The sequence below is a fragment of the Mus caroli genome, chromosome 3, assembly GCF_900094665.2.
Source record: "Mus caroli chromosome 3, CAROLI_EIJ_v1.1, whole genome shotgun sequence".
NCBI classification, from domain to species: Eukaryota; Metazoa; Chordata; class Mammalia; order Rodentia; family Muridae; genus Mus; species Mus caroli.
Window position 1 is genome coordinate 146,744,799 of NC_034572.1, and position 9,385 is coordinate 146,754,183.

Below are 9,385 nucleotides of genomic sequence, written 5' to 3' on the forward strand. Positions count from 1 at the left end.
GGATATTGGGTTCCCTCCCCCTTCCTTTATAACTGAGTGTCTGGAAATAGTAAAATTGAGCTTTGATCAGAATGTTTGTTGTCTTAGCTCCATTCTTTCTTCCGCCCCGTCTAGATTCCTCTCTTTTCAGCTTGAACTGCCATTCTCAGTTGAACCGTTCGTGTTGTGGACTGCGGGCAGGCTGCAACATCGCACACATTAGATAAATTGTAAGCATGTTTGAAAACAAACAGACGAACAAAAAGCCCATCCCTAAATGAAAATGGTGAAGAACCTTAGGCCACATGGGTCACTGTTAGGCTTAAACACAAATTAGTTTATCTTTTCCCAGAGAAGCAGGAGCAGTAAGTACCTACAAGAGTCAACAGAGAGGGGGAGTGGGAACACGTTTCACAGTTCAGCTTGTAAATATCCATCCCATTTGCAGCCTTTTCTTTTAAAACAAGGGTGGTTCAATAAATTGTTCAGAGGTTGAGAGCATTGGCTGATCTTCCAGAGGATCCTGGTTCAGTTCCCAGCACCTACATAGTAGCTCCAACCCCTTTAACACCAGTTCCAGCCCTCATCTACCTTCTAAAGGCTCCTGTATACATGTGGTACATAAGTCACATCCATGGATCGAAAGGTAAATACATCTTTAAAAAAATAAATAGAGCACCTAAATCATGAGGAGAGATCCACAAAAAAGCCATTTGTAAAAGTTATCACTTTCCATGGCCTTTCTCGCCATCCTCGCCACACGTGCTGAGGCATCCAGAACACTGGGAGAGTGGCTTCCAGAACAGCACAGAAGAGCCCCAAACTCCAAATCATGAAAATGGGAGGAAAACCTCCCAGGGTAAAAGGATTATTTTCCATCCCATGAGCGACGACCCCTGCATCCCAAATCATCCCATGCAAAACCCACCTCGTGGAATGGAAATAATTAACAAAAACAAATCTTAAACAAGCAACAGACAGGAGCAGCAGACACCCAGCCTGGCCTCTTCTGGTATTATGGCTATTCTAAGTCTTCAGTTAGATATAAACATTCTTGTCCCCAAATGGAGGGAGAAGAAGGGAATTATTCTGAAAGAAATACTGAAATTCTATTAATCATAGAAGTGAAAAATGAATAGTTAGTAGTTTGAGTTTTTAACACAAAGAAGAAAAAGCCACGGAAAACTGGAACTTTAATTTTAAAAAAACAACCTTATTTTTAATGGTGGTTTTAAATTTTTTTTAAAATTTTTTATTAGGTATTTTCCTCGTTTACATTTCCAATGCTATCCCAAAAGTCCCCCATAACTACCCCCCCCACTCCCCTACCCACCCACTCCCCCTTTTTGGCCCTGGCCAAATATTTTAACCTCCCTTTTAGTCCACCACCCACCAGAGGTAGTGGAAAGAAAGGATATAGGAGACATGGGCCTGTTTAGAAAGGTTCTTTGGAGCAACTCCTGTCTCTGTTGTCTGGAAATCTGCAGTTCAGTTCACAGGCCTCAGCCTTGGCTAGAGTCAGCTGGAGGGGCCCAGGAGGAATGCCAGGAGAAGTTCTTGGATGTGCCTCTATCAGAGAAGCAAAGATGCTTGAAGTTAGCTCTATAAGCAAGCCTAGCTCAGTCTCTGTCACTGTCTGTTGAGGCCTATTTATACCCTCCAAACATCACGTGTCCTCCACGTGTCTTGTCTTAACATGTGTCTTACCTTAGCACAAACATCTGTCTCAGCTGACATCACTCTGTCAATCAACCCCAGTCTATGAAAGCAGCAAGAAACTGTGGCACACCACCAGAAGTTTTTTGGTGTGTTTCTATCTATAGAGTTCCAACAAAATGTAGCCCAACTATGCAATGTAAGACAGACTAATGTTGGGAACAAAATAAAAAAAAAGGGGGGGGGAGGGGGGCCCGGGAGGCCCTGGGGAAGAACTGAAGGAAAAAGATGCCCACACCCCGCCAGAGTTTTCCTATTCGCCGGTCAGACAGGCGTGGAAAGGCTGCTATCTACCCTATCCACTCATCCCTGGGTGGGCATTCCTCCATCCCACTCTTCAGGGGGTGTCCAAGGGGCAGCCCTGCCTGGGGACCCCCGGAGCTACTTTATTAAAGCCACCAGGGCTGTGGGAGAGAGGGAAGAGGGAAGAAGTTCCCAACACTGACCAGAGTGCGCAGCAGAACTTGAAGGGGCAGAGCAGAGACTCTATAGAGCATTATTATAGAAATGCAGGGGAAAGAGAGAAGGAAGAAAGGAGAGAGAGAGAGAGAGAGAGAGAGAGAGAGAGAGAGAGAGAGAGAGAAGAAGACAAAGAGAAAGGGAAGAGGAGAGAGAGGGTGAGAGAAGTGAGAGGTAAAGGAACAAAGGAATGAGAGTAAGAGACGGAAGTGGGGGCTGAGCACGCCTTTTTATGGTCTTCACTGTTGCTAGGTAACTGGGGAGGAGTTTAGCCTGAAGGTCAGAAGCTTGGGCCATTGCCTACGTGACTACTGACCATGCTTCTCTTGTGGGGGCTGTGGGAGGTGGTACCTTAGGCAGGGGCCGGAGTTCCAGGAGCATGAGGGAACGCCTACCGTGTCATGTAGGTGAATTATGATCATCGGGGTTCAGACCTCAGCTCAACTGGAGACCAGCCTGCAATTTCCCACAGACTAATACATTTGTGTCCTTGGCGATAAATCCTACATCACGGGCCCTTTTGCATGTTTGCTTTAGCAGAACATCCTTTCTCCTGTGTCTGCTTCAGCTAAACCTTCTCTCAGGAGTCTGCCTTAGTCTTTCACCTGTGTCCACTTCAGGAAAGCACTCCTTCATGTGCTTGCCCCAGTAAAACACCTTCCAACACAACTGACTTTCTAAAGAACCCTTAAGTTTCCACTTCAGAAGCCAATCAGACCTTTTATGAATGGAACATCCACGGTGTGTTAGAGATGGTCTGTTTCAAGGCATCCCAGGCCTTCTTTTGCCTTAAATGTATCAGGTAGGTTCACAGCTCACAGTCAATCCCCAGGCTTACTTTGATGCTGCTGTCTAATCAGAGCAGGACCTCTGAGTGCTGCAGCAGGACCTCTGAGTGAGTGCTGCTTCTCTCAAGGGGTCACAAGGGTGCTGTCAGGCCCAGAATTTCTTATTTGTTCTACACAACAGACACTGATGTCTAAGAAAATGACCAGATACAGCCCACAAAGGCACCTAACTCTGGTGACAGGGACCAAGTTCTGCACCTTGACTCATAAAAACAAGACAAAGAAAACAGAGAGAGGAAAATTGACTTTCAGGGATACTTACACGTTTACACAGGCGAGGGATTTGGGGTTCTGTGTTCTGGCAGAGCAGGGCTTAGGAAGAGAAGATATTGGAAAGCATTTCTTCTGCAAATGTAGAGACAATGTTGTAGGATCAGCTGACTGTCTTTATGCTCACTGTCCAGAAGCCTAATCAATCTGAAGAGCTGCGGGTTCAATGATCAGCTCCACCTGCCTCAGTTTCCTGTCTGATCTGGGATAAGTAACCCGACAAAAGCAACTCAGAGGAGAAAGCGTTCTCTTGGCTCAAAGTTCCAGGCTACAGCACGTCTTTGTAGGCATAAGACAGCAGGAGCTTGAAGCAGTCAGTCACACCACATCTACAGCCTAAAGCACATTGCAAATGGTTTCCTGCTAGCTCTGAACTCATTCACCCCCTCCCATCAGTCCAGGGCCTGCTCATGAAACAGGGCTACCCACATTCAAGCTGGGGCTTGCAACTCAGCTACCACAATTAAAATTCCTAGTCGGCATGCCCACAGACCAACCTAATAGAGAGAGTTCCTCTCCAGTCTAGATTGTGTTGAGTAGACAAAACTATCATCCTGTCCCAATAATACCAAGAACAATTAGGGGGAGAGATGTAGAAGAACACATGACTGCATCAACCTCTGGGCCTCTACATACACACATACACAATACACACACACACAATACACACTCGCAACATATACACAATACACAAACACTCACTCGATACACACAACACACACACACACATACAATATATACAATACACACACAATATTCACAACACACACAATATATACAATAACACATACAATACACATCACACACACACACTAAGAGCATACACATTATCTTAGTTAGGGTTTTACTGCTGTGAACAGACACCATGACCAAGGCAAGTCTTATAAAGGACAACATTTTATTGGGGCTGGCTTACAGGTTCAGAAGTTCAGCCTGTTATCATCAAGGTGGGAACATGACAGCAAACTAGGCAGGCATGATGCTAGAGGATCTGAGAGTTCTTACATCTTCATCTGAAGGCTGCTAGCAGAATACTGACTTCCAGGCAGCTAGGACGAGGGTCTTAAAGCCCACACCCACAGTGACACACCTTCTAATAGTGGCACTCCCTGGGCTAAGTATATTCAAACCACGACACACATATACTACAATACACCACACAAACACATAAAATAACAGAGTGTGCAGACTCCTGTGCCCATCCCATGCCTCTCCTTTGATCATTATCGTCTTTCCTAGTAAGTTGGAGGAATAACATCCTGGATGCAGCCGTCTTCTGTGTGCTTCTGCAAGTGGGAATGTCCAGAATTCTTGTTTTACCTGACTCAGTGCTGCACACGAACACAGTCATACAGATGTATTCTTCTACAGCTTGTGTGTTCTGTCCACTATTTTACATGAATAATCCCTCTACATAAACATGCAAGGATCAAATTTGCTCGAGTTCACTTGTTCATGATATTTCATTGTATTTCCACATCTCTCGCTCATGAGAACTTAGCATGTTCCTATCTGAATCTTTCTTCCCACGTAAAATAGTGTATTTCCTTGAAACTTTCCTGAAAGCAGTCTGATGATTCTTGCAAAGTGTCATAGAAGAAGGCCTGACCTGGGACAGTGAGAGAACGTATGCTTCCAGAGCTTATATGTGGCTATTTGTTCTCAGTATAATGGGATGATCTGGGACACATGTCTCCACAATGATTTTCTTTATGATGTCTGTAAATATTTCTCTTGGCTACCAGTGAGCTTGCAATAGTGCCCAGCCATGACTTCTCTGTAGACTCAGGAAAAAGGAATTCTAGAAGCCACCAGGATAGAAAGAGGTACAGAAAGGGGGATGCCATCATTTGAATTCCTGATGCATCTTTCTTCTATTATGGAACTGAGTTTATCCAGAAAGCCTATCTAAGAAGCCAAGGTCCCTGCGAGAGTCTCCAAAGTTGCTTGGATTCATCCTGCCTTCTCACACAGACTGGCTTTGATTCCCACTCACAAGAGGCACTCAGCTGCCTTGTGAGGCTTCCTTCTTTGATAGGATAGTTAAAGCCTACATCATTGTACGTTCTGGCACTAAACAGCCATTTCAGCAACTTCATGCGTGGACCAAGGCTCTGCATCCCCTGAGACAGCTTGATCAGTTATGGTCCATCTGGCTAGCAGTAAAAGAAGCCCAGTGGCATTAACAATAGGGAAATTTATTATCTTGCAAGGGAAGTCTAGAGGGAGTCAGCCACTCAGTGCCTCGCTGTGGTCATGGATGGAGAGCTTGCATCTTCTGAATGCTGCTGGACCTCTCCCTCTGCCAGCATCATCCCTGGATGCATGGGTGTGGGCTTGCATCAGCACCACTAGGGGGGAAGAGCAGGAACCCTCCTCCACAGTTCTCTCTTAGGGGTGCACCTGGGAACCCCTCCAGCCTCAGCCACCAGCCAGACTGTATCACATGACCATCACTGACCCAGGCATGAGTGAAGGGCTAAGTCTGTTTTTGCCAGTCAGGCCAATGTATGGACCTGAGATGTAGGCATGAAACATGTAGCTGTGTGGGGGAGGAGAAGATACCTAAACAAAGAGTTCTATCAGGAAAAGAGAGGTAGACTGGGTGCCAAGTGGGAACCAGTCCGTCTCCTCAAACCTCAGGCTTCTACTAAAGGCATCCTAGAGACCAGGGACTCCAGCTCTGATTTGGCCCATGTCTCAGTGTGCCAGCTCCAGACAGACCCATATCAGTTTTTTCTGATTGCTGTGACTGAACACCAGAGTAGAACATTTATTACAGTTTACTATAAGGGTCCATCTTGCCAGGAAGGCATCATAGCAGGACCCTGTTGGAAGCTGACCCTCAGCTCACATGAACCGGGTTTCACCTGGGAGGCAAGCTGGGGCTGAAAAGAAAGGGGAACTAGGGGGTTGAGAGAAAAAATGGAGCTAAGTCAAGATTCCTGATCAAAGCTCAAATGTTTAATGGCAAATGTGCTTATAAAGTGGGGGAGGCCCATCCCCCGATAATCCATTCTTGAAGCCTGGAACCAGCTGCAGGTGACAACTTGTAGGACAGGGTGTAGTCTCTGGAATAGCTCAGCAGCCTCCCAGCAGGTAGCAGTGTCTTGAAGGAGAACAGGGGCAGTGGCTGAACAATAGAGTGATGTAGGGAGGAAGGCTCCACCCTAGGTAATCTCCTTAGTGACAGCAAGGTCAAAGTCTGGCTCAGCCTGCTTCAGGCTGGGGTGTTACAGGACCCATGCCTGTTTGTGATGGACAAAGGCTGCTGGCTTCCATCAGTGAAGACCAAGAAGCAGAGAAAGGGACACTGGCTCTCAGCTGGCTCCCTTCTTTTTCTTGACTCAAACCTAAAACTCTAGCCCATGGGAATGGAGTCACGCCATCTTAGTGTGGTCTTTCTTGAGAAAACCTTCACAGAAACCAAATGTCTGCCTCACTGATGCCTAGACCTCTGTATCTCTCTGTGTCTCTTTCTCCCTGTCCCTCTGTCTCTGTCTTCCCTCCACCCTTGGAAGCCTGAGGACAGTTTTGTCAGAGTTTAAAAGAAAAACCCCAGGGCAGCGTGTCAGTTGCACATCTCAGCAGCTGCCTGGAGAAGGAGAACTGTGAAGAGATAGAGAAAAGAATCATGCTGTCTGAGTAAGCAGCACAGAGGTCAGCCAGTCAGTCACACTGATGACAGGCAATGTTGGAGGAGGGAAGGAAGGGCAGGAAGGGGAGCTTTTGTAAAAGAGGACAGAATGCCAAAGTACCTGACAAGGCATGCTCAGAAGGGAGACCGAAAGCAACAGGGAAATAGTAGGCTCGTCGGTAGTTCAGGAAAGCAGACTAATGAAGCCACACAGCCACAGTCCTGAAAGCTGCTGCACCAGAGCAGAGATCCAGGGAGGAAAAGCAGGCTGCCCATTAACAAGCTAATTATTGCATCCATCCCAATAGCAAGGCTTCAGGTGAGCCCACCTTCCTAGGGCTGGTCCCTTAGCCTGGTCATTGGCCAGCTCAACTGCAGTGCTAGGTCTCCACTCAAGCCAGGGTTTCATACTCTTGACTAGAAGGAACCAATTTCCCTTTAGTAGGCTGTTACCACCTTCCCTCTAAAGAGGCAAGCCCAACTGCCACTGGGGAGTGAGTGCTGTGACAATATGGCTTCCTCAAGCTAAGTGTGCACGGCAGTTGGGATACCCTCTGTCAGTGGGCCTATCTAAAAGATCTCAAAAGTACATCCACGGCTTGTTTACATGACTGCCCTGGGTAAATCTTGGTCCAGTCAAGCTGCCTGTGGAAACTGCCACTATCCCCAGCACGCAGAAAACCAACTCTACTCCAGAATTCTGACGCCTGTGGACTTCTGATCGCAAAGCTCTGTCCGCACAGACAGTTCATCATCAATACTGGGCGGTTCGTGGCCTGAAATAAGGATTTGGGCCAAGGCATTGGCTCTGGTTCTTGTTAAGAATGACATCACTATGCTCCGCCCAGCCACAGTCTGCTTTGTGGACCTCAGCACATTTCCTCTAAGCTCACACGACTAATTTTCAATAGGTTCGTGAAGAATTCCCTAACGTTCGATGCGAATTTTAAAGTTTATGGAGTTAGGTAAGCCTCATGCGTCCCTGGTGTGGTTATTAAGTTTCTACTCCTTGGAGCCCACATAACCTGACAGGGAAGGAAGAAAGGTTTCTTCTGGCTCAGGAATTGGGGGTGCAGCTTCTTGTGGGGTCCCACAGATCAGGTGAGTCTGGACAGGAAGTGGGCTCAGCTTCTAAAGCTGCAAACTCTGATCCTCGAGTACTCGCTAGTTTCGTGTCAACTTGACACAGCTGGAGTCATCACAGAGAAAGGAGCTTCAGTTGAGGAGATGCCTCCATGAGATTCAGCTGTAAGGCATTTTCTCAATTAGTGATCAAGGGGGGGGGGAGGCCCCTTGTGGGTGGTGCCATCTCTAGGCTGGTAGTCTTGGTTCTATAAGAGAGCAGGCTGAGCAAGCCAGGGGAAGCAAGCCAGTAAGGAACATCCCTCCATGGCCTCTGCATCAGCTCCTGCTTCCTGACCTGCTTGAGTTCCAGTCCTGACTTCCTTGGTGATGAACAGCAGTATGGAAGTGTAAGCTGAATAAACCCTTTCCTCCCCAACTGCTTCTTGGTCATGATGTTTGCGCAGGAATAGAAACCCTGACTAAGACGCCTAGTGACCCACTCCTTCCAACAACACCCCACCTCCTAAAAGTCCCAAACCCCTCAAGTAGCAAACAACAACAACAACAAACCAGTGCTCACACACAAGAGTCCTGGCTGAGCATGTCTGTCAAACCACTGTGCCCTCCCTTCCAGCCTCCAAGCATAAACTGCTTCATTTTCTAGACCAGCTTGCAACATCAACTCCAGCTTCAAGTGGGCCATTTAGATTATCTTGAACATTCCCCAGTTTTCTTTCCTGCATGGCCGGTAGGTCTTTGCCAAATACTATCAATAGACACCAGATATCCTGCAGGAAGTTTGCCCAGTGCTGACATTTGCATAGACACTACTTTCCACATTCAAATTATCTTTAAAAAAATAAATGGATTTTTTTTAAGGACGCCAGTATACTTAAAGGTGCCAGTTCATTTGGAACAGAAATTGAAGACAGCCTCAGCTTGAGTGAGTGGAGTGTCTGGGATGAGCAGGCTCTGAGAAAGGCCTCAAGGAGAGATCCCTGGTGGTGACTCAGGCATCGGCTGCTGTGGCTACTTGCAGGTGTAGCTACCTGCTCAACAAACCCAAGGCTTGATGTCATCCAGGGACCCCAGAACAAGCCTATCTAATCTGGCCAACAGCATCAGTGATAGGCTCAACTACACAAGGAAGTGACATTGCCCAATTTAAAGTCTGTTTGCAAATTCATGTGGCCTCACAATGCTCTAAGACAATTCTGCTTTCAAACCTTAAGTAATGTCTATATTCTTTCTTTAAAATATGTGTGTATTCTAAGAACTGAAAAGTAGAGTCAGCTCTGGTGACTCACACCCAGGACTCAGCAGAGGCAGAGGCAGAGGCAGAGGCAGAGGCAGAGGCAGAGGCAGAGGCAGAGGCAGAGGCAGAGGCAGAGGCAGAGGCAGAGGCAGAGGC

General features: G+C 47.0%; 1 long non-coding RNA gene across 1 annotated transcript in view; it reads right to left on the minus strand.

The window, feature by feature from the left end:
• Positions 1-3,270: 3,270 nt before the first annotated feature.
• LOC115030636 overlaps positions 3,271-9,385 on the minus strand; it is a 7,465-nt gene continuing 1,350 nt past the window's right edge. The window contains exon 3 of the long non-coding RNA XR_003836242.1: positions 3,271-3,347. This is a non-coding gene — a long non-coding RNA (uncharacterized LOC115030636). The remainder of the gene's footprint in view (positions 3,348-9,385) is intronic.